The following is a 27,963-nucleotide window of genomic DNA, read 5'->3' as shown; positions in this document are numbered from 1 at the left end:
AACAGAACAGAATCTATCATACACTGTTACAAATAATATATATTAGCACAACCAGGAAAACTTAGAAGATGAAGATAAATGGAATGGAAACATACAAAATAACTAATCTTTTGATGACCAAAAATTGTTTTCTAGAGAACTGGGGAAAAAGCAAAATGAATAGAAACACCACAAATAAATAAATACATTTTGGAGAAATATTTATGAAGACTCTGTGGAACATAACAAAGATGCTGAATGGATAGGCAAATGAAAAGAAAAAGTAAGGAGTTGAAATGTACTGGATATGAAATGGGATGAAGTTATAGCCAGTGAAATTGAAACAAAATTAAGAAAAGCTCCTAAAAGGAAAACCCCACACCTAGATACACTACCTAACTTCTGGCTAAAAGTATTAACATCTTTACACAAATATTTAGCTGTGAGTAAGAATTACTTATATGCACATCGCAAGCAGACACCAGCCTGGTTAACAACAGGAAAAACTATACTCTTCCTTAAGAGTAAACCTGTAAAACCATCCTAAAAACTATAGACTAATAATTTGCCTCCGAATGATGTACAAACTATATACTGGCATCAGTGCCGACAGAGTTTATAGTCATTTAGAAGAAAACTCAATCATAACAACAGAATAAAAGGGCAATAAATGAAAGTCAGATGGAATAATGGATCAATTGTTGCTAAATAAAGCCATAATAGAGAATTGTAAACAGAGGAAGAATCTATGTATGGCAGGGATAGATTACAAAAAAGCATTTGATAGCATCTCACATTCATAGGTAAAGTAGTGCTTACACATTTATAAGATACATCCTGTATCGACCAATTACATTATACTAACCATGAAGCAGTGCTAAACCACTTTGCATTTAAGTCAAGATGAAGGACAAATTATTGTCCCAGCGACAAAAATTCAAAGGGAATATTCCAGAGTGATTCTTTGTCACTGCTGTTTTGTCTTGCCCTTAACCCTTGCTGTTTACTTAAAAGATTAGGTCTTGGTTATGATTTGCCTCCCAGACAAAAAAAAAAAATAAAAAAACTTTACTTAAAGGTTTCTCGTCTACTTTTTGAGGATGACTTAAAACTGTATAGTTCATCAGATGAGGAGATAAAAGCAAAACTGCAAGTGGTTAAAACCTTCTCAGATGATATAAGAATGACATTTGTTCATGATAATTGTGCAAAAGCAAAGTTTAAAGCAGGAAAGTTGTAGTACCAATAAAATATCAGTCTGTGACAGGAATGTGATATGAAGAAACGTGAGCAGGAAGGAGTGAATAAATATGTGATAAGTGATGAAGTACAAAATCAGACAGGAGTGCCCATGGGCTATAATGTTTGTGAATGACATTATGATCTGTAGTGAGAGTAGGGAGCAGGTTGAGGAGACCCTGGACAGGTGGAGATATGCTCTGGAGAAGGGAAGGATGAAGGATTAAGATAGAATATATGTGCATGAATGAGAGGGAGGACAGAGGAATGGTTAGTGTGCAGGGAATTGAACTGGTTAATGTGAAAGAGTTTAAATACTTGGGATCAACAATTCAATGTAATGTTGAGTGTGGAATAGAGGTGAAGAAGAGAGTGCAGGCAGGGTGGAGTAGGTGGAGAAGAGTGTTAGGATTGATTTATGACAGACGGGTACCAGTAAGAGTGAAAAGGAAGGTCTACAAGATGGTAGTGAGACCAACTATGTCATATGGGCTGGGGACAATGGCACTGATGAAAAGACAGGAGTCAGAGTTGGAGGTGGCAGAGTTAAAGATGTTAAGATTTGCATTGGGTGTGATGGGGATGGACAGGATTAGAAATGAGTATGTTAGAGGGTCAGCTCAGGTTGGACAGTTTGGAGACAAAGCCAGAGAGGCTAGATTGCGTAGGTTTGGACATGTGCTGAGGAGAGATGCTGAATATATTAGGAGAAAGATGCTAAGGATGGAGCTACCAAGTAAAAGGAAAAGCGGAAGGCCTAAGATAAGGTTTATGGATGTGGTTAGAGAGGACATGCAGGTTTTTGGTGTGACAGAGTAAGATGCAGAGGACAGGAAGAAATGGCAATAGATAATCTGCTGTGGCAACCCATAACAGGATCAGCCAAAAGAAAAAGAAGATGAAGGATACATGATAAAATTTGAAAAAATACAAAATACAACTCAATAATGAATACTTCATAATTTTTATTTCTGTTTTGATAGTTCTCTTCATTTAGTCTGCAGGTATGTGTAGCAATTGCCACAGCAGTTTCAGTGGCTAGCTGTCATTCTGCAGCTGGCCCCACCCCACTGAGCCCAGCCAGCCCCTACGTCTTCCAAAGTAGCTACACTGGAGAGCAATGTAGTTACCAACTCTAATACTCATGGTGTTGCTTGCATTCCCATAATTCTTGCTAGTGCATCTGCCAGGGAGATGACTAAATAACCCACAGGGAGATGGTAGATGTAATGGGGGAGCAAGTGAACCAGTGCCTGAATGCCTGTATCATTCACCTGGAAAGGCTGATCTGTCTCCCTCTGTCTTGCAACCACCAGAGTCACATTTCTGCCTAATCCTACAAGCAACACCTCAGGCAGGATCCAGTGAAAAGTTTGGATAGGGTGCTGTCTGACCTCTCCCTGGGAAGCACACTGGCAAGACCATATAGGAGCCTATACTCACCCTGTCCCCCATTCTGGTTTCCACTACCTTTTGTCTCATTTTTTTTTTTTGTGTGTGTTTTTAGTTCAATTCTTTACATTGCCAGTGTCTTCATTTTGTTTATACACTGTCTCTGATCCACTGCACTCTCCCTCCTTCAGTGTGTCAGCACATCCTCTGTCAGTCACTGTCTTCTTTATGTGTTTGTGTTTGTCCTTGCAAACTACCCACAACCTTTACCATACCTTCACCTTCCCTTAAAACCCACCTCATCTTTCATACTGAGGAAAAAAGAAGAGCACCTGCCTCACAAAATAAATTGTTACCTATCCCCCTCCCCCTCCATTTTTACTTTAACTAACCATTTTTATTGTTTGATTTCTTCTGCTGGCAATTTCCTTTTTCACCCTTTATAATGCTTCCATTTGCACCACTTCATTTGGTTAAAAATGGATAGCAGCAATGCTGTGGCTCTTTAAAGTAACAAGCCACTTTTCTTGAATTCATGTCTCGTAGTGAATGTGCACACACTGAGGCACACACAAGCTCCAAGTTCAGCCATTTGTTTGACTGTAGCCTTTACTACATCTATCTCTCCCTCACAAAAGGTGTAGAAGAAAAATTAGTGATGAGCTGTGGCCAGAGCAGCAAGTTTTCATGTTGTTCATTGATAATGAGATCTGAGCCTCATTGCACTCAGATCAGAACGTGGGAGGTTAACCACTCACTATTGTGGTGAAAATATTTCAGAATCACAGGTCACCTGTTGAAAACCTAGACTATCACAACCCTTCTGATCACAAAAGAAAAGCCTACAGTTTCTGTTAATAATAGTCCTCACACCTAACTTAAAAAAATATTAGTAGTACAAATACACACATGTTTTTGCATGCCCACTCACACAAACACACACACACAATACTCTTACATAATGTACCCTAGCAAACTGTTAACAGTTCACAGACAGACAGACATGCAAGCACACATACATGCTCACATGCACACACCACACACATATACATACACATACATGCACGCACACACACACACACACACACACACACACACACACACACACACACACACACTATTCATACATATATCGATATAGCAAAAAAACATTCACAGAAGTATTTTATGAATACACACAACCACTGTAACAACACTAGAAAATACACATTTATTTCTTATGGGGACTTCTCCTCACATCTCTTTGTTAAATATAGTATGGTCGCACAGCTGTGACTCAAGTGAGTCACCCTTTCTTATACTATAATCTACAGAATGTCACGTGACTATAGCACAACTTAATCTAAGCAATACTCAGTGAATTATGCATCAAAATCTGCACTTAACAAAAGCAATTCTAGACAAACAGAAGTGTGTGTGTATGTGTGTGTGTGTGTGTGTGTGTGTGTGTGTGTGTGTGTGTGTGTGTGTGTGTGTGTGTGTGTGTGTGTGTGTGTGTGTGTGTGTGTGTGTGTGTGTGTGTGTGTGTGTGTGTGTATATATATATATATATATATATATATATATATATATATATACACACACACACACACAGCGTAGTTTATATATATATATATATATATATATATATATATATATATATATATATATATATATATATATATATATATATATATGTATATATATATATATATATATATATATATATATATATATATATATATATATATATATATATATATATATATATATATAGATATATATATATATATATATATATATATATATATATATATATATATATGGGTCTGCTTCACATAATCGAACACCCAAATGTTCGACTTTCATATGACCGAGACCATATGATCAAACATTTGAATGTTTGAAAATGTGAAAAAAAAAAACAGTGCTAGAAGGGAGTCAAGCCCCCCTGCACCCCCCCACACCCCACTCTATTTAAATATACCAACTCTGAGATCATACTACATTGAGGTAAAGGGAAATGTTCCTGTTCCACACTCTATGGAAATCCCCATTCAGACCATTAAAACTTTTAAAAGTTCAATCATATGGTAATAGCCATATTTAAGTTGAGCTTTTAAAATTTCATCCTTCTGAAGCACACCTATATATATATATATATATATATATATATATATATATATATATATATATATATATATATATATATATATATATATATATATAATCTTCAGAAAATAGTGGACTGCCCCTAAACAGGCATATAACATAAAATATTATAAGTATCAGAATCAGAGCATAACCAACATATACATACATATGTTTACACAAGTTTATTTACCCTAATCACCCCTATACAAATCTGAAGTCCTTACGCTCATCTCACAAACGACTAGTCCACACCACTAAACCTAACAACAGATCTGGGGATTCCCATTTGTCTAATCCTGTAGGTAAATCCTGAAATCTTCTCCCTCATGACCTCTCCTCACTCACCTCATTATCTCTCTTTAAAAATAGACTTAAACTTCTCCTCAAAACTCACTGGCTATGCCCCTGTTCAAAACCAGACTAGTCATCTACCTCTACTAATTTCTCTAACCTATCCAGTGCTTACTAGCCTCTGCTACTTTTTTTTCCATCTTATCATACTTTCCTTATCTACCCCTTTTCTTTTTGTATATCTCTTTTTACTTTCTCTTCTTAAGTAACTCCTTTGCTGCATTGCTACTCACCTAACTTCCTTTGCTTACCTATGACATAACCTGACATGTCTCCATACCTGACATTTCACTGTTTTATGATTTTTGTCCTCAATAATATATCCTGTTACAAACTCTGTGCCATTAATTACTTACTACCATTGCTGAAGATTTTTATTTCCTTTTTAAAGTTGCTATTTTTATTAGTATATTGATATTTTTTCTGTGTTGTTTGAACTTGTACTATTGTATTTAGACCATGTCTTGGAGCTCATCTCCCCAGGCCTCTACTGAAAAAGGACATGTATCCGGCTAGACTAGCCCGGTCAACAAATGTAAAATAAATAAATAAATAAATAAAATAAATGTTTATGTAAGTTTGTATATGTATACCACAAGCCTTAATTAATGATGGCATCTTTAAAGATATGCCTATTACCCGTAAGATCAAATGTTCCATGTCAGTAGGTTTTGCTTGGACAGCCATTTACACATTTTTACACATATTTATGAATGCATTTGAGCCAATAAAGCCTGAATGCACTATTTGTAAATGTGATGTGTTGCCATCTTTAAAGCAAGTATTGCAATATAAGTGGAATATCTAGTATTGCTCAAAAATCCTCAAATTCCAGTGACCATTGCATTAGAGTGTAGCTCCCTGCCCAATAAAAAGCCCATGGCAAAACATAGCACCATTTGTGAAAAAATAAAACATCATGGGTAACATGGAATTTACCCCTTAGGGACATATCAATGCGTAATAGCTTTTAAATGCATAATGACAATTTACTTATTTGTACTGTTATTTATTATAGCAATAACCAATGATGTGGGTGTGGTATACTGAAGATGTACGCATGGTTGGTGCTCTCCCTCATAATTAAACAAAGCCAGTTGTGGGTAAATCTTTAATATACCACACCCACATAGTTGGTTATTGCTATTATACAATGACATTATTTAAGAAAAAATCATTTACTTTTCTTAAGTAATGTCTTTGTATAAGGATGCCATGGTGTTCTTCTGTGTTGTTTCTTGATTGTGCTCTTTGATGATGTACTGCACATGCATGTGGGACTTGCATTCCTAGGCTTATGCAGTACATCATTGATTTAGAAAACAAGCACAGGAGAAAGGATGATTGATCTCTGTTGCTACTTTTTTTTTTTTTTTTTGAAAGAAAAAAAGTGTAATCTCCTGACAGTTTAGAGGTATGAAAGACAGGAAAATAAAAGGAAAATCAGGTATGTTTTAGTTTGTAGAACATACCTGATTTTTCATGTATGTTCTGTGGTCTCGTACATTCCTCTCGATCTTTTATTTAAAAAAAATGTGAATATGTGTGCTTTGTCTGGAGGAAAGAAAGTCTGAAACTGAAATGCCTGTCATTATTTAGTGACTTTGTTGTTCCTCAGTGACTTATCAGAAAACAAAAAACAAATTTTCTGAGCAACAAAGTCACTAAATAATGACACACATTTCAATTTCAGAGTTTCTTTCATTCAGACTAAAACAGGTCTACCACATAATATAAAAAAATCTGTCCACTTAATGATACTTTAGCAGCTGGACTTTTATCATTGGTATATTCTCGATTAACAACAGGCACGCTGGTTGGGCTGACCAATCAGCATGCTGATTTTTACTCATATAGTTTTTAATTTCAAATAATATTATAAAAAATGTCATAGTATATTATGTATAACATTTTAAACAACTATATATAATATTTACAGTCAGCCTGACATCAGTAAGAATAGTAAATTGTTCCAGTTAATGTACAGATTAAACAATATATAGTTATCAGAGTATATCTGGTATTTGTTACATGTATCAATCAATGATATAACTTTTTTCCATGGATTGTTTATTAATGGCCTAGAATATATCCTTAATTCTTTCATTTTGATTTCCATCAAAACTTGAGCTATTCAGTAAAGCAAAAAAGTCTTCCATAGTTGGTGTTGTACTTGAATTCCATCTTCTAGTTATGCATTTCCGACAGATTGCAAATGTTGTCCATAGTAAATGCAGATTTGATCTATTCAAAGGAGACTCCTCATTTCCATTCAATAAAATCAAAGCTTTAGATAAAACAAAGGAGTCATTGAATAAAACCTGTAAGATGTTTTTGATTCCATTCCAGTATGGTTTGATGTCAATACAATCAAAAAAGAATATGATTCCAGATAGCTGTAATTAGTTGATTACATCTCCAAAATTTCCCATTTCTGGAAGAGCTAATTTTAGTAGTTTTATTTGGGGTTAAAAATGCACTCTATAAATATTTCAATTAAATATTTTTCAGTACTGTGTATTAGATGTACATTTTGCTGATAGCAAAATGTTTGATTTGATTTATTCAGTTAGATGTAATGAATGACCTTTAGAGAAATGTTGTCAATATGATACTTTAGGTTTCGTTTTAGAATTTATTAATCTTCTTTCTTCTGCTGCACCACTATGGCCACCCATTTTGGAATTTATTAATACTTTGTATAAATTTGAAATACCATTTGTTCATGTTATGATAATTATCTATAATTCCATATAAGTAATTTATAAATCCTGGTTTATTCTTAAAGGAAGAGCTATTAATTACTTTGCATAAATCTTAGGAATACATTCAAATGCTTTGCAGGGTTTACCAATCCTGAGATGGAGTTTTGTAAAATGTCTTTATCATTTGTATATCTAGAACCTTTAGTTCTTTAATGCATTGTTGCCAACTAATATTTTTTTCCCAAGAAGTAAATATTTCTCTATATATTTTGTGAAGATATTTTTTTGTTATAATAAATGGGATTAAAAGGTCAAACCAAACTTTTAAATTCATATTTATGTTAATAAACTTCCTAAATTAGTTGAAACAGTAATTAATCAAATATGATTTGGTGGGTCTTGTGATATTGCATTGCATATTAATACTTGGTAAATACCAGGGTTTATTGATTTTATTTGATAGTGAATTTTTTTTAGTGAAGTAGATTCATTTTTTAATATAACAGTATGTAATACTTTCCAGTTGGCAGAATAATTAGGATTAATCCATCTAATAACAGTTTTGAATATGAATGCCTTTAAATATTATTCAGTATCTGAAAAATGTAGTCTTCCTTGTTCCCATGGTCTGATTTGATGAATTAAAGCTACTCTATTTCTTTTAGGAAACCATAGAAATTTTTATAGATGTATGTTTATCTCTTTAAGGATACATCTCTTAGGGAGCAACTTAATTGCTAATGTTACATGCAAAATTTTGGGAAGTAAAAGCATTTTTATTCTGTAGTCTATCTTCAAAAGTCAATATTTCATTCCACTTGTCTACATATATTTTAATTGTGTTAATGATGTTGTTATAATTTATAAATATTAAATCATTCAAATAATTGCATAAATGTTCACCTATCATATGATTCCCTTTAAACTGCATTTCTTTCTTTTTGTTTAAAAATAAAAATTTATATTTTGATCTGTTGCAGTGAAGACTTGAAATCATATAATATTTCTCAAATAGTATATCTAATTCTTCTAGAGTTTCTTTGGAATTACATAATGTTAGTAATATATCATCGGCAAAAAGCATTACTTTAGAGTTATATTAATCAAAAACACCCACACCTCTTATTTTTGATTTGTTTCATATTAAAACTGCAAGAATTTTGATAGCTAATGCAAATAGAATAGGTGACAACGGACAACCTTGTTTAGTGCCTTTTGTTAGAGAAATAAATTCCGAGGTGAAAGGACCTAATTTGACATAAGCTAAATTATTTTTATATATATTCTTTATGAGATGAACAAAGGAAGGAGGGAATTCAACTAAACCTAGAACTTTAAATAGAATAGATATTCCCACTCTAAAGAAACAAATGCTTTCTCTGTCTTGTCCAATTATCAGTGTTTCTTGATTTTCCCTGTTTACGTAATCAATAAGAGTAAGTATCCTCTTAATATTGTCATGTGTGTGTCTGTTGTGTATAAACCCAGTCTGATCATTATCTATTCTTTTAGATAATGGAATTTTCATTCTAGTTGCAAAGATTGACATGAATATCTTATAATCATTATTTAATAATGATACAGGTCTATATGAATTACAAAGATCTGGATCTCTTATTTTCTTTTAACATTGGTGTAATTAAAGAGTATGTCCAAGAAGGGGATATTATTGCTTGTGACTGGATTTCTAATACTGTTTTATGAAAAAGAGAGATTGCAGATGTGATGTAGGAAAGCATTTATATATCTCTATAATTATGCCATCTATTCCTGGAGCTTTATTATTTTTACCTTCTTTTATTCTATCAGTTATTTCTTTATATGAAATGGGTCTTTGCAAATCTAAATTTAGCTCATCAGGATTTTTTTTTATGTTGGTATAAATTGTTTCCAAATTTAATTGATCAATATGTAATTTCTCATTTTTAAAATGTTCTCTAACACTAGCAGGCTGCTTTTTGAATGTTAATGGCCAGTCATTGTATAATAATGAATTATAGCCAGTAAACCCAGACTGTATTAACTATAGACATGGCAACATTTACCCTTTTTAGGTTTACGGCTGCAGCATAAGTGCAGAGACATCATATTTTATGAATTATGTATAATTTCTCATTTTTTTAAATGTTCCATATAATGATGTCTAAATATTTAAAGAATATCTCCTATCTCTGACACTAGCATGCTGCTTTCTAAATGTTAATGGCCAGTCGCTGTTTAATAATGAATTATGGGCAGTAAACCCAGACTGTATTAACTATAGACATGACAATGTTTACCCTTTTTAGGCTTAACAATGCAGAATACGTGCGGAGATGTGATATTTTATGAATTATGTATATGGCTTGCAAGATTTCTTGTAGAAGGTGTCTCCAGTTTGTAGCAACACTTCTGTTTCTTTTATTTCAAGCAAATATGACTACACTTCCTAAGAAAAATGTCTTTGCATTGCTTTCCATCTGCCATTTGTGCAATTTATTAACTAAAAGTTCCAGTCAAAGCTTCTCTAATCTTGCAGAAAAATAAAGGTTTAGTTTATTAAAACCTAGTATATTACCTGTTTGAATAAATCATAGCATCTTATTAATCTTTTCTACTTCTGTCTTTATTTATAAATACACACTACAAATGTAATAGTTTTGACAGCTATAGCTATAACTTCCTTCATAGTACTTTTAGAAGTATCATATCTAGTCATTTGTTGGTTATTGCCAATTGACTGTCCACTTCTCTAATGAGCTCTGTACAGTGGCCAGTATCTCTAATCCAGCCGCATTCTCATCAAGTGCAAATTAGAATACCTCTGAATACTGACTTGGGTGATGACTCACCATAGCAAAATATGTAGATATGATTTTTCACGTTGCAGTGTACAGTCTTTGCTATTATGGATCTTTCTTGTAGTCAGGGACATCAAGAAAAGTGTGTTGCTCTTAAGCCAAATAGTTTAATTGAAGACATATATATGCTAAGAAATAGTTAACCAATTCTTGGCTGGTTTGATAGTCCCTTGGCAAGCCAGAGGAGGATACGCTACTCTTCTAAATTTAATATGAACTTTATGATCTAACATTTCCTATAAATTCAGTGAACACCACAATTTCAGTTCATTTAAGTAGACAGTATAATCAAACAATGATGTACTGTAAACTGCAGTATAATGATCTCTTATTATGCCTTTTGGTATACAGTACTTCTGCCATTGGTGTATCACATCCAGCAACAAGATGTGTGATTCTTTCCAGTTCTGTTTTACAGAAACTGCATCTGTCTATTTCTCCCACATGTTCAATGGAGTTTTTAAACCAACGTTTATGCAGTCCATTATTCTGTTTGTTATTGTTGTTGATTGTTCAAGGGTTTAAGTTAACAGTGCCCCATGTAGATGCAGGAACCTAGAAGTGAAATTTTACATGTAAAACTACCCCTGAAAATTCCTCAGTATTTAGTTGCATAAAGAGCAACAAATTTGTATACTGAGAAGCTCCCACCCCCTCACCTCAAACTTATTCTTAGGCAGTTTTGATAGGAATCTATAGTCCTGGAGCAACTAAGATAGCCAGCTGTAAATCTGTTAAACACCATAGCCTTGTAGAATACATAATAAGGTCCTGTAGCCATGGACATGCATATCCCTGCAGTCTCGGCAGCTAGCATTGTAGATATGAACATTTTGAGGCAACTGCCTCATATATACTGAAATCACCTTATTCTCCAACAAATGGATAATGTATCTGAGAGATATGCTTATACACAAGTCTACTGCACTAAAGAAATCATTCTATGTTGTGCAACTTAAATACAGGGATATGGCATCTAGGTCCAAGGAAGTCATTATTTCATCATATTCAATCCTGATCAAACCAGTACCTGAATACATTGCTCCCTTTGGTATGTTCCTGATCTGGTACATGCAATACAAAAAGACTACAGGGTATAAACAACATCCCCTAAATGGATCCCCTTAAAGCCCTATCCCTGTTCTCACTCTGCTACATAATGTTGAGGAGTGATCTACACTTGGCATAGAAGGCATCCTTGGATTCCTCTTTAGTGGACCTTCTACATATCTGCAAAACAAATAGTATCAAAAATACCCAGTCTAAGGACTTTAACCTTGTTTGTGACATAAATAGGGCATGTTGGAGTGACCAATATGTGACAAAGAGAATTTCTCTTCTCTTGAACAGGGTTCTCTTCTATAAGAAGCAGAGATCTTCCCTAAACCTATTAAAGTGTTATTTAGACCAATGGATGTGGAAAGAGAATGTGGTTCTAACAAGATCCCTGGTCTTGCACTTATGTCCCTAATGGACAGAAGTAGCCTATAAATGCTTGACCTCCCAAGATCTAGCCTACATATGCACAACAGAATAATTTTAAGGTCCTAAACTTGTCAGATATGTTTTAGATGCATGGCTAGGCTTAAAAAGCTTTTTTGGACATTAGCCTGCTATATAGCCATAAGCCTATAAACTTATAATGCATTGATAAAATTTGTTTATAACAAAGCAAAACAAGTTAAAATAGAGTATGTACATTGATACAGCAGTAACTTAAAGAATATGTGCTATGTTTGGAAAATGAATAAAGTGTTGATATGCTCTTTCATAAAAAGCAGTTAACTATGCTGTAATGCTGAAACCTGTTATGTTAAGTATCCTCATTGATTTCAGTATTCGCACAATGTCTCACCATTATAAATTCTATAGTCAAAATTCTACATCTACAGTAAACAACAGTTGCAGCTGCCAAAACACATCAGTTTCAATTAGATTTATTAGTATAACTAAGTGCCAGGTTTTCTGCTTCTTCACATCAACACAACTTGTAGCTGAATATCAAAAAATATTTTTACCAGGGCAATACTATTTACAGAGTTTTTTTTTTTTTTGGGGGGGGGGTTATATGTGGGTCTTAGCTTACAGGGATGCTTAGGCTTTATTAACCAAGAGAATTTTCAGTAAAGAGAATCATGAACTACTTTTTCTAAATATGATTTCTTATAATTTTTTTTAGGACAGGGACCTGTTGATTCAATGAAGATAATTTCACAGAAAAGATGGAAGTACAGTTACCTGACCTACTTTCAGTGACAAGGGAGTTTTCATTTTTTTCTGCTGCTGTAAAATTTTACAGCTGGCATGTATATGTTTGAGGGATGTGAGGGTGGCCTCCCCAAATATGAAATGCAGGGATTCTTGCCACTTCAAAAAAAGAAAATGGTTTATTGGATGTTCACTGTAGGCTGCTTTGGTTAGCATTTTTGATTATTTTATATTCACCAAAACTGTATTCTGCAAGTCATCATAAATCCATTCTTTACAGAAGATGAAATACTGTCAATATACTGAACATACCCCCCCCCCCCAGCATTTGGAAGTGACATTGATTAAAATTCCTTTCTTAATAACCCTCAGTATTTCATATGATATTTGCAAGACAAAATAGAGTGCAATACTGCCGAGCATGACATTTTACATCTGCAACCATTATACTTCAGCTTATCAGTGTAAACATGTAATTTACACATTGACTATAGAGACACTAGTTCCAATCAGAAAGATATTCCCTCAGCTGCAAAAAAAATTGTACGCATATTGCTTAGAGTTTGTTTCTTCAAACCTCTTCCCAGATTCCTCTTGAGCCACTATAATAGAATGATACAATCACGTACACTCCTACAGTAGGACATATATTCCTCTATGCCTTAGATGTTACTCAGATATATTGTATGGATGACCTAAAGTGAAAAAAAAACTAAATATTTAATTTAAGTATTTCTCATACTCTAGCTATCCACTTGCTTTTAAACCACTCTCATAAAACCAATTTTCTGCTCGTCTTCAGCTTATCCTTATCATATCCCTGTCTCTTACAATTCCTTCTATCCTTAGCTATCATAATTTACTTATAAATACAATCCTATTCAAAAAGTAAGCCAATTCATATCTCCTTGCCACGTATATCCTTGCTTTAGAGAGGAAGTGATAGTTATCTCCTCCATCCTCACATCTATCCTAATTAACATATGTGATAAACACTTTTATAATCCTGATAGACAATGGTTTGTCTCTACTTTCTGACTGTGCACAACTTGTCTTCCCATGTCCATGCTGTCCTGCCTTTCCTGTGCCTCATCGCTTCTTCTATACTCCCATCATCAAATTGTTTTCCCAGTCTTCTTTGGGGTCATAACCTCCCTCTTCAGCGTTATCATCTTTTCACTTCATCACTATTTTCTTCTTAGTCAAGCCTAGAAACTTCAAACACTCTCCTCTTCTCTCCTCTACTCAGGGTGATTAACCTCAGCTCTGGACAACCAAAACTAGGCATGTTCCCATCTCTCTTCTAATTTTATATCATATATATGTATGTCTATATATATATATATATATATATATATATATATGTGTGTGTGTGTGTGTGTGTGTGTGTGTGTGTGTGTGTGTGTGTGTGTGTGTGTGTGTGTGTTCCACATCATAATTAACTTTTTTCAAAATCTTTTGTATTTGTACACACTGCTAACATGTGGATATAAAATGTGTCCTAATCCCTGTGTTTCAAACTTTAAACCATTCAATTATTTAAAGTTTTTACAGGCTTATTAGACTTATATAATGACCTGTGTTGCAAATCATAAACCAAATTGACTGTCTACAGATCCCAAATAGGCCTTGGGATCTTTTTCAAAATGTATCATTATCCAGCTTTTGAGTTTCTGGCTCCTTGCTTTGCTAAATTTTGCAAAGGCCTCACCTGTTTGCCTAATCACAATGTCATTGCACGCACACACACACACACACACACACACACACACACACATATATATATATATATATATATATATATATATATATACATACACACACACACACACACACACACACACACACACACACACACACACACACACACACACACACACACGCACATTGGTCTAAATGCTCATTTGTTGGCATCTGTTTAATCAACCACATTTGGTCGATATAAGTAGATGGTGAACAGGTGTGTGAGATCAACAGTCCCAATTAGCCAGGCTTTGGGGAGTGCAGAGGGGCTTGCCCCCTGCAAAATAAAATGTTAATTTTTGTATGTGTTGGGGTTCATTCTTGGCACATGTGTGGTAACATGTTGATGTTTGAGATCAATGTTTCACAGGTCAAAGTATGGACTACTTGACCAAAGTAAGTAAATATATATATATATATATATATATATATATATATATATATATATATATATATATATCGTTATATTCCTTTACAAATGCACTGTGAAACTTCACTGGCGATGTCTTCCATTGAAACACAAAAGTAACTAAATAAGGTGATCACAAATGAAACAAATACATTTTATTTCTGCTCACCTAAAAGAATCAGAAACTGTGCTCTGCCCCCATACCACCCTAAATTAAGTATAATAATGCTGCAGTTGCACAACTGTGAAAATAGGATAACTCCAGAAATGTTATTTCAGTTGAATGAGTGTAGTTTGATTATAGCATAATTCAACCACAGATGAGATTTATCAAAAATCACAGCATGAGTCATGCGTCCACTCTCTTACAAAGGTCCTTCTATATTGAGCAATGTATAAACATAGGTATTGTGACTAGCTATTAGATGTTATTACTCCCATTTACTCAGAGCTAATTTCCAGTCATCAAGTATAATGACCCCTTTGGCATGCATCTGTCAAGGCACATGAAACAAATGGAATGCTAATACGTAAATGATATGCCATACATGGACCACCTCAAAGTCATGTCACTGCACTTGGTATCCTGCAGATTGCTATGAGGTAACCTTTGTCCACCAACACAATACTGATGGACCTACTGCACATCAGGAAATCAAATGGCATCAAAAATTCTTTGTCCAGGGATCCAAACCACTTCTGTTTCATCAACAGAACATTTTGGAGGAACAAATATTATCTCACAGAAGATAGCACTGCTCTGGAACACACTCTCCATCCCTGTAAAATCAAGCTAATTTCTGCCCATGTTCAAGTGCAACTTGGATCTATTGATGGGTAATAGAAAATTTAGGACTGGCCCCTGAAGTACTAATGGATACAGGCAGCTCATAAATGCTTTATGCCATGCATAGCTCCCCTTAAATTATCTTGAATTTTCTATGGTATGATCCCAGTTATTTTCACTAGTGGTAATACATAATTATTAACTATGGGATGTGTAGGGCCGATCCAACACCCAATGGGATAGTTTAGTTCAAGCATCAAATGAGAAATTGGTTAGTTTTAAAATGGGCTGTAAGTATATCTAGTCTAATATTTGCCTATGAAATTATGAAAAACTGCTGAATCTCTCTTAAAACTGAGCATTTCATAGCCTTCAAATATTTCAACATTTGCATCAGTTTTCAACTTTTATTGTCATTCCCTTCCACTAAAAAAAAGCTTATCACAACAATGCTGAATGTCTGACATTACTTAGTCTTGTAGGCTCATATTTGTATGGCATAATAAATACAATAACAATTTTAAAATAAAAACTCGGTCTGCCTGAATACTTACTACCAATATATTCACTTTTCCTGTTAATATATTCAAGCCACTCTGTATCTTAATTAGCATCATGAGCTTCTGCTTAAGAAAAGACAAGAAGGTTTGAGTTTGAGTACATTTATAATCTGCCGGATTAGAGAAGGTCTATTCTAGAGAATGTGGAAGGCACTTATTTGGGGAAATACAATAAACAAAAGTGATCATTATATATGGAGTACTCCAAGGATCTCACCTGGCAGTATTGATTTCCAGGTTACTTCTCTGGCCTTGCCTTACACAATACTGCTTGATCTTCTGTTGTGCAAGTTTCAAGCAGATAGCCAAGATTATTATACAGAGGGAGAATTGTAAAGCAAACTACATCCTATTAAGCAACAAAACAGTTTGCCAAAATTTGCAGTTCCCCAGACACTGAGAATGTACCTAATTATTCAGACCTACATGAAAATGCCTGTATTGAGACTGCCATACCTACCAGAAGTAAGCCCAGATCAAACACCAAAAACAAATCACAGTGGTAGAATCCTTACCTTAAAAGGCTTTATGACAAAAGAAAAATGTCATGGCCATAATCAGAAAGAACAGCTTTCTAGAGACAAGAGCTCCCTGATTCAACAAAACAAGAAACTAAGAGGTCTACTAAAATTCAACAAGACCAATTATGAGGTCAGGATTGCCTCCCAGGCTAAGAACAGTCACAAATTCTTCAGCTATGTCAGGAACCACAACGATAATACTCAGTAGTGTGCAGAACAGGTGATAAATGGCACAACATTCACTGACTTGTGTAATAGAGAAAATCTACTGACTGATAAATTTAGATCTAACTTCACCTTCCACTTCCCCCACTTTCCTCTGAGAAATCTCTTCTAACATATCCCCCAATTCTCAACAGGGAGCAGGTCATGCAGGCACTCCCTAAGATCAAAAACACTGCTTCAGTGGGTCCTGACAGTATCGTCATTTTTCTCTTATATAGTGTAAAACATGACCTAGCAGGACCATTTGAGGCACTCTTCATCTACAGCCTCAAAACAGGTTACATACCAAGTGAATTGAGGGTGACAACAATTATCTCTCTTCATAAGGCTGGAGCATCAACTGACCGCATGACCTATAGACCCATCAGTCTGAAAGTCTTGTATGCATAGCCACAGAATGACTTATCATGGACATGATCAACAAGGACTAAGCAATCTACAGACACTGGGCCCATCTCAGTTTGGCTTTGCTAATGGAAAGTCTTACCCACTTAACCTGATAGACTTCTTCAAGAGGGTAAACATGGCGATGGATGAGGGGAAAATGGTGCACCTGACCAAGGCATTCAATATGATACCCCACTCAGGTATTTTTGACAAATTCAAGAACTAGGCATAAAGCCCTACAGAACTCAGTGGATTGCTAGCTGGCTCACAGATAACACTGAGAAAATCAGGATTGGTGCGAGCACCTGCACCAAGAGACTGGTCACCATTGAAGTACCTCAGGGCTCTGTGTTGGGAACACCTCTGTTTGGCATTTAATTCTTGAAAGTCAAGACTAATGTCAAAGGCATCTGGCTCACCAAGGTCAAAGATGATTGTCAATTGGGAACTACCATAGATTCCCCCCATGAGAGCAACATCCTCCAAGAGGGTCTAATACAAACATATGACTGGTGGGAAAGTCATGGATTAAAACTCAATGCAAAGAAATGTGATATCACACCCCTTCTAAAATCATCCACCCAAGGTAATTACTTCTGCTATAAACACTCTAATGAGTTGGCCCAATAGAAAGGGATCTGGGAACATATGTAGACAGTAATCTGGTGTTCAACCAACATATAGCAAGATTGTAAAAAAGCCATTCTATGACACCCAGCTCTTTAGCAAGGTTATGGCATCCATGTCCAAGGAAGTAATAGTACCACTCTACTCATCCCTAATCAGACCCATCTTTGAGCACAATGCCCCCTTTGTCATGTACCTAACCAGGCACTTGCAGCAGTCGGAATGCCCTTAAAGGTTCCTTACCAGGAGAAACCCGGGTGAGAATACCCTGTGCTACACAGATTATCTTAAGGTCTTATGTCAGTATTCAGTCTTGTGCAGTTTTCTGAGAGGCTATCTATGCCTAGCATATAAGACATCATCAGATCCAGCTCTGATGGATCTCTTGCACATCCACAAGACAGACAGCACAAAAATACTAGATTGAAGGATCTGAAGTTTGCCTGCTACATAAATAGAACCTGCTGGAGGGACTGATATGTGTGTCAATAAATCCCCAGATTATGAAATATGCTCCCCATCTATGTGAAGCAGATTTCATCTCTGCCTCTATTCAAAAGAAACATTAATCACCGTATGGAAAATCACAAATTCACCCCCAGTCTGCCCCTCATGTCTGTGATGGACTGAGGTTGATGATAAGTAAATTAATCCACAACTAACATACTCCCCCACATACCACTTAGCTACCTCTTTACTAATATACCCCACCATATAAATGTCCAAAGAAACTCTGGGACATAACTGGGTTGGGTTGTACGGCAAGGATCATAAAGACCCTGGTGGTTATTAGCTTAGTTTAAATCTGTGAACCTATTATGAACTCATATATGAGTACACCAATCTTTTGGCAAAATCACATTCAGGAAAACTAGAAAATAAATGATAACATACCTACCAGAGCCAAACAGCATAGTGCTCTAGCCATACTGATATGCAAATATCTCATATTTAAATTATGTATATGTTAGCTTTATACCTATGTCAGTAAACAAATAGGTAGACCTATGAGATGCATTAAATTCAGGGATGTTATGCTTATGATTCTTTTTTACACTACTGTAATAAGACACCATTTTGAATATTCACCTGCTCTGAGAAGTGTTGTATCTCAGTACTATAGAACGCAGTTAGGTAAAAAGAACTGAGATGGGGCAAAAAATGGCAAACTTCCAGCATCTAGAATGCAAGACACTTCATGATGAATATCAGATGTTCCAGGTTAAGAAATAGAACAGATAGAATCTGAGTGTTCTAGATGGACGTTGGTAAAGAGAATACTTACTTTCCACTGATGCATGATGTGGTTTATGTCATTACAGAATGGTTTGTCTGAGGAAGTTAAACAAGCCAAAACATAATGGTTGCGTTAAAAAAAAAAAAAGCAGGATAACTTTTTTAGGTAAAAAAAGATATATGTTGTATAAGAGAAAATATGATGTTTACTATTGCTTCCATTTGGGAAATTCTTCTTGTAGGCATGTGTTTGTATTTTTTTTTAATAACAAGTAAAGTAGTATTAACTTCAAAAGAAATCTAATAGTTTGGGCAGATGCCAAATAACAGCAGGTCAGAACCTCATTTACCAGTGTCTGTAATGTGCTTTTTTTTTTCCTTCCATTAACACTCTCAATAATAAAAGCCAGGTTACTACAGGACTGCTTCAAATTGATCCTCTCAATGTCCTTCTCAGTCAACAAACTGGCTCCACGGTTAGAGAACAATTGTTCTTTGATCAACACACCCAAACTATGATTTCAGAACAAATGTGGATTAGAAATGACTTTCAAACTTCCTAAAGATATGTTTGTATATATGTATGTATGTATATATATATATATATATATATATATATATATATATATATATATATGTGTGTGTGTGTGTGTGTGTGTGTGTGTGTGTGTGTGTGTGTGTGCGTGCTTGTGTGTGTGTGTGTGTATATATATATATATACACACACACACACACACACACACACACACACACACACACACACACACACACACACACACACACACACACACACACATGCACAAACAAATAATGCACACCCTGTGTTACTTTTATATGCTGACTACAAAATTACCATTTCTCTGGGGGAACTGAAACCAACCAAGTTACAATAGTTGTTATCTTTAAGTACAAAGCTAGGAATAAAACACTTTTGATCACACATTAGACTGTTAATCACTAGAGTACTCCATTTAACCCTGGCACCTCAAAACATATGTAGTATACCTCACAGACTGGTCATACACTGTCTTCAGTGAGGGAAGATAATGGACGTCAATGATTCCGTAATTTTGTACTTCAACAGAATGATATTGCTCCATTAGGAATAATGACTGGGAGTGTCCATTTTGTAGATCATACAATGGTAAGAAATCTTGTATTTCTGAAAAGAAAATGCCAACAGAGATCAGAATAAAGCCTCCTCACATTTTATCCATCAGATATTTCTGTTTCTGCTCTTTGTATTGTAACTGTGGATAACAGGGCTTCCTGTGGGCTCACTCTAGATGTCTTCAGTAAGTCATGAGACATGGAGAGAGAGAAAGAGAGAGAGAGAGAGAGAGAGAGAGAGTACCCCACTATTTGCTTAGCAATGATAATTATTTTTTTTTTTTTATTTTACATTTGTTAACCGGGGGTGTCTGACTGGGCCGATAAGGTCCTTTTTCAGCAGAGGCCTGGAGAGAATAACAGTAATATCTTCTTTTATCAGATATGTCAAAAATCAAATCAAACTGTTAGAAATCAATATTGTTTTATTTACAGGATTTCACTGCAAAATTTGCATATTACAGATATCCACATATTATTGCAATTTGTGGGAGGTATAATGGAGGCATCGTGGAGAAAAAGTTATTCACGATAATGTATGCAGTATGTTAATTCTGATAGAAGTGAATGGATACAAGTATTGGCCAATATTTGAAATTATTTTTCCCTTTAAACTGTCAAAGAGTATGTAAAAGCCCTATGGCAGTGTGAAGAGAAACTTGGAAAGCGTGAGAGGAGCCATGGATAAGGAACAGCTGACACTAGGGATAATCAAGGCTGAGTGCCATGGGGTGGACACTTCCAATGGGTCTTATCCAGTTTAAAAGAACTTGGATCTTTGTAGGATTACATGGAGAAAAAGTACTGACAGCCAGTGAAGAAAATGTAAGGGTACAGGTGCCTAAGATGTATTAAGGGAGGCTATTCATAAAAATGATGTCACAAACTGTTAACAATGCAGTGTGGAGTATATTGAGCATTGTTTTGACAGGAAGGTTTGCAGAGGTGGACAGCTGTGTTGCATGATATGGTCACAAATGCAGTTTTGAGCTGTCATATTCTACACTGCACTTTATTGCATGGGGGAAGGAGCATACAATTGTAAAATCCACATTGTAAGCAGTAAAATGCTTATTGTTGGAACAATAACACAAAACAAGAAAATGCATTGCATAACACCTGCAAACACCAGCATTTAACAGTGAGACATTAGCATTTTTACAGTACTGTACTTTATCGCAGCCAGGAAGTGGCATATATTATGTTAAAATAATTCAAGAAGGCAGCATTTGGCACTCTAGTACTCTTTTGAATGGAACGGTGACATTATATTTTGCTTTTTCTCAAGGGGTACAGACATTGTTAACAACATAGTACAATTTAGTTATAATAATCCATAATTTTGTTGTATCTGAACTGTACCTCTATGAATGAAGCTATGACATGGAAAGGCTTGAGATCCAAACTGGAGCTATGATATTTTGCATTGAGCTTGATAGGAATGGGGAGATAAGATACCCTGTTTAAAAAAGGACATGCATTGTTAGTAGTGTAGATATGTTTTAGTAGAATTATGAAAAAGAACAAAATGAAGCCAACATGAATAAAAAAAAAGATGAGACTCACCTTATTAGCAACATAGTCATCTTGTGTAATGATATGTTCAGATGCCTGATTATGGTAGCCAACTGGAGTTGTAACATTTTTTCATTGTACTTGGTATCAATGGAGAAGAAAAATACAGAATTTTAAAATAAGGACTATTTTGAAATGCCCAGTTTATGATTTTTAACTAGTACTGTGACAAAGGTTGAGGACTACTACAGGGTTAACAGTTTGCACTGCGGCAGTAAAGAAAGGGGCATATGTTAGAAATACAACCCTATTGGAGTGAAGCAGTGAGTTAAAGCATGAGATTACATGACAAAATATGAGAAATAAACATTTTACTCTTTATTTCTGAATTACTCATTGAGAAAAATGAAGACTAGCATCTTATGGTCAATCTGTGTATACCCTGAAATAATGCTGCCACACAGCTAATCTCTAAACCTTAACATAAAGAATGCTTTTGATTGCTGACATAAACTTGCAGAAATGCAGAATGGGATACAGAATGGAACACATGTCAGAAGCTGTCAAAGTAGCAGCTTATGCATCTGATACAAACGGATACTGAAAACTCAAGCAGACTCCTGAAGTCTGCACATTGTTCGAAGATGTTAGATTAAGGACAATCACCAAAGTTCCATAGGTCTTGGTTGCTATGTTTGGGGGCACATCCGTGTATACTGACTGGTCTTGGAAACTGGTAAATGTTGATAAGCCCTAGAATTTGAGAAGCTGTTTAGAGTGACAGTGAAGGCACAACAGTAGGCACTGCAGCTCTGGTGGTGGGGAGGGGGTTCCTGAATGAAGATCTGAAAATTTACATTTTACTTTATACTAGCAAAGAATTAATATATAGTATTTAAAAAATCCAGCAAGCAGTATTTATAATGTAGTACTTTTCTGACTAGAAATGCTGCATTCCATTTTGCATTTTCATAATGAATGAAACAGAGAAAGTAATGCAGTAATCACTGTTATGAGACATCACAGCTTTGACATAGTGTGTGACTATAAAGGTGCATTAAAATGTTTAGCTGCCTTATTCTGTTTCATCATTTGACAGTCACAACAAAAGATATTTGTGTTTGTCCAGTAGACAAGGGTTCAGACATATGATTTTCTGCAGTAATATTAAGTTGTGTTATAGTGTTTATCTGTCTTTTTCTGTTTGTGCTATAGACAGGGACAATGGCACTACTTCATACAGCAAATTGTCCTGTTTGCAAAGTAGACTGTGGCAGCTGCAATGCTTCACGCATCAGACATTGCAAAGAACAGAGAGCTATTTTGCTCAACAGACAGTGCAACAGCAGTGATTTGTGCAATACATGTCTAAGCATATTAGATGAGAAGACTAGTTTTCCAAATAGAGGTGTGACTTTTTGTTTTGCATGTTATTATGATTAAAAGTCCAGGTGAAGCATTTTAAAATGTCTGCAGAAAACAACATTTGGCAACATATAACGGATTAAAAAAGAAGCAGGATACATACTGATAACAACAAATCATTATTGCTTACAGACACATCTTATTTGGCATTGCAGTTTATAAAAATGAAGAATTAACATATACTGTTTGAAAATAACTCTAAAAAGCAACATTTGACACTGTAGGAGATTCCATTCTAAGGCCACAGTGTTATACTTTATAGCACTTTATAGTAATGGAGAAGTAACATATGTTTTCAAAACAGTTGTATGTAACATTACTAGAGCAGAAAAAAAAGACTATACAAATGGGGGATTACCAACTGGAGCTGCAATGTTTTGGTTTGTTCTTCATGTTCACAAAGCAGTAACAAAGATATTATAAAATGATTTCTGAAAGCAACATTTGCCACTGTACTATTAAATAAAAATGTACATAACCTTGAATGAAAATGACCTCCAATTTCACTTCAACTACATAGCATAAGACAACCTTTAATATTCACATTAACGACGCATGCATTGGAACTCTATTGGGTTACTGCTACTCAATTCACTTCTCCAATGTATTACACAGCCATTAGCATTATCAATGGTGAAAGATCAATTGTGGTACAGCAGTAGCGCTGTTGCCTCACAGCAAGAGGTTCTCCTGTTCAATTCTCAGCTTGAGTGCCTTCTGTGTGGAGTCTGCATGTCCTCCCCACGGTTGAGTGACCTCCGAAAGACATGTGTGAATGGGCATGCCTTCACTGAAGGTTGGGTGTCGGGCTGGTAACTCGGCACCATAAAAATCTACTGCCAATGATTAGCGGACCGGAGTTCGGCTGTGGCGACCCCTAATCGGGAAAAGCCGAAAAGACAAACAAATTAGAAATGTGTGAAACAAACTGTTGATTATTTAGCTTTGTTAAACTCTTACTATGAATTAGTAAGACAATGAACACTGCTGGGCACTCTCTCTATTCCTATTATGTGTGAAAATTTTGGAAATAAGTCCTCACACAGTTAAAACAGATATAAAATATAAATTGTTTCAAAACTTTGCTTAAACAGCAGCTATGCCAAAGATGGCTCTGTTCTTCCTGCACACCTGGCTAGCTTACTCAGATTACTTTTCTACAACTGTTACAACCCACTCTTTTTCATTCTCATACTGCAATTATTTCCAAAACTCTTACTTTTCCTCCTTCTTTCACACCCCACCAGTAGCTTCAGTTCCTCTTCTGTCCATTTATCGTCCTGCTCATTTTCATAATTTCTCCTATCTTTCTTATCATCAATTTAAGCTATATTACTACTTTTCTGTCTGTAAAATAACCTCGAAAACACCCCAGTCTTATCTTTTCCTTGAAGCCATCATGCTATAAATACATTAACTATTATTACATTTTATTTTTCTATTTAATAATTAGCAAATATATGTTAATTTCTCTCTTTTTGTGAGAAAAATGCTATGGTCATATAATAATTTTTTAAAAATCATGTAAATAAGATCATGCACAGATATCTTAACCTGCAATTATAAATGTGTATCTTGTGTAAATTAAATGTGGAGCTTCTATCCCTGGGCCTCCATTGAAAATGGGTTTTACCCAGTCAGACTTTTCCTGATCGACATAGACAAATAAATAAATAGCTTAAGTCACAGTTTCAGTATAGGTTAGCTTGTTTAATGATCTGCTTAAATCTTTAATTGTGTCACATACTGCCTGCAAAAGAACTCAAGCCTCTCGATAGAACAGAAGCTTCAGGCTATTAATTATACACTTATGTATTCGCCCTATAAAAAACTTTACTACACACAATTTATGATTACCAATAATCTATAACTCAGCAACCAAACCCAAAAAGCGAGATCGCAGGACTCAGCTCCTCAGAAGTAAACAGTTTATTCAAACCACAGATGATGAAACATAAAATAAACCATGGTGGTTTATTTTATGTTTCATCATCTGTGGTTTGAATAAACTGTTTACTTCTGAGGAGCTGAGTCCTGCGATCTCGCTTTTTGGGTTTGGTTGCTGAGTTATAGTGGTTTTTGTGGCGTTTCTTGTGGAGGTGATTTACCAATAATCTATATCTAACCCCAGTACACTTAAATAAATTTGATCCGAATATCTCCACTGCATGTTCCTGTTGTTCGTATCCACATGCAGATATCATGCATATTCTATGGTCTTGTAGATACTCTCACAGTATTTGGTGCTCACTCAAGGTTCGTCTGGAGAAAATGGGGTATCATAAATCTACACTATCCTGGGAGATGGCGCTATTACATATCACGAGTATTTACATACCTAAATTTAAGCTCCGTGCCCTAATTATTCTCTGCCTCCTGATCAAATTCTACATTACCAAACACTGGATGGATCGCTCCAAAATATCCTGGAGGGACTTTAAGAATCTGGCCATTAAGTACATTACTTCCCAAAAACTGCTAATAATTAATTCCCGTAAGCGGGCTACATACCAGAGATTATGGGACTTTATCTTTATACTCTTGTCTAATGATTAATAATTATATCCTTATAGGTACTTCAACTTACCTTTTCTACCCTTGACCCCTATACATACTCACTTATTCTTTAACATCTATCCTGCTATATTGATCTTGGAATTGTAATGGTTTGAGATGTAACTCCCTCCCTTCCTGCAGGATTATATGGATGGTTTAAGGAGCATTGTAGCATGACATATGTTTATCCAACATTACTTTACCAATATGTTAATGGTGTCTTTTTGTTTTCTCGGGCACATATGTATATATGTATATATAGGTTATATTTTGATTTACTTGTACTTATCTGTGTAAGATTAATCCACTAAATATTGCAATAATGTTTATTTTTTTCCTTTTGTATCTGTAAATCAATAAAACTGTGTTTAAAAAAAAGAACTCACTTAAGGATCCTAACCTTTATCCTGGACATGGTCCAGACTGAACCATGTCACTATATGAGCCACCATGCCCTCTTGTTGGGAGTGCATGATCTCATGCATCCATGGTTAGGGCTACTGCTTTGCTGGCTTGTTGGACAAATGCACATCCCTGGTCTATCTCTGCAATTTTTTTCAATCCTCCAGTGGATTGTGGCATTGAATGGTCATGATCACCCTATTACCCTCTGAGGATAGACATGTCCATCCTTCCAGTGCTAGCTTCAACAGAACCCAAGAAGCTAATCTGACTTGGGTCACATGGGTCATTGTTAAGGCTTTAGCCCCCTACTCTTCAGACCTGGCAGGAGCTGGTGAACTTATTTTTTTTTTTATTTTATTTTTTTTTCACAAATTAATGTTAAAATGTGTATATTGCTTATATTCATAAGCAGCACCGATTTTAGTATATAGAATTCAATATGCAGTCTCATGGGTATTTTCTTTTAATTAATCTTTCCTTTCAGATTAAAAAGACAACAGTATAGCTCAACATGTGACCATAAAATTTGAGAAGTCCAAATAATATTGAAATGAGCATATAATATGCTTGGATAAGTAATCGGTTTATCATAATAGTGCATTAGGTAGAAGCCTACTATGTAAGACAAAAACACTGATCCTGACAATATATGCCAGTCTTAATGAGGCCTGTGGTTATAAAGATTTCTGTAGGTCTCTGAATGGTGGTGAAGGTTCCTCTTTCCTTTGCTGACTACATAGCTTTGTGGTATAACAATCTATTTCCCCTGAATGCATGCTCAGTATTGCGTTTGCACCCAGTTTTTATGTGGTATAACCAGCCATTTCTCTGAATTCTGCACTGTGCTTTTGCAGCCATTTGTTAACACGTGATGACTCAAATGGCACTGTTAGTGCATTAAGCACAGAGTATTCCTGTGCAGCTCACACACCATTTATGATTGTCTGTGTTAGTGTAGCTGCACACATTTGTACACGCATGAGATACATCTAGACTATCATGCACTCATTGAAAAGCCTGCACCTTTCTAAACCCATAGTTCTGCAGTTGCACTTCTAGGCCTTGTGTGAAATTATGTTCTTGCAGTGAGACCTCAGCAAAACCTTACCCAATGACAGGCAAGCCAGCATTTAGTGTTCTCCAATTAGTTTGAGACCAGACCTTCCAGTGTTTGGGCTGTTTGGTAAAAACAGGACACACTGGGACTACTGATCACCAAAATCCTTATGCCAGAGTTGACTTACTACCTAATGTAATAGCAACATGTTAAAGATACATTGCTACATATTCCTGCATCTAAAATGTATGTTTGCCCCTTTTGCATTCTCTTGTACTATTAACATATAAGCACACAGCAGTGCACATTGCTTTTTTTTGTCCCAAGGCTACTGTTTGAATACTTTTATGTCAGCTTTCTTTTCCACTATTTACATATTGAGCTACAGTGTTAGACTTGGAAAAATAATAGCAAATATAAGAACTTCTTAAATTTGATGCTATGACATGACATCTGTATTATGATGTTTTATTATTATTATTATTATTTTTAAATTCATGTGTAAAATGCAGAATGCATACTTTATATTAGACAGACAATAACTCAGGAGAGA

Source organism: Protopterus annectens, chromosome 8.part0, assembly GCF_019279795.1.
Source record: "Protopterus annectens isolate FY-2018-M chromosome 8.part0, PAN1.0, whole genome shotgun sequence".
NCBI lineage: Eukaryota > Metazoa > Chordata > Ceratodontiformes > Protopteridae > Protopterus > Protopterus annectens.
The sequence above is the reverse complement of the archived record's forward strand: the minus strand, read 5'-3'. Positions refer to the sequence as shown.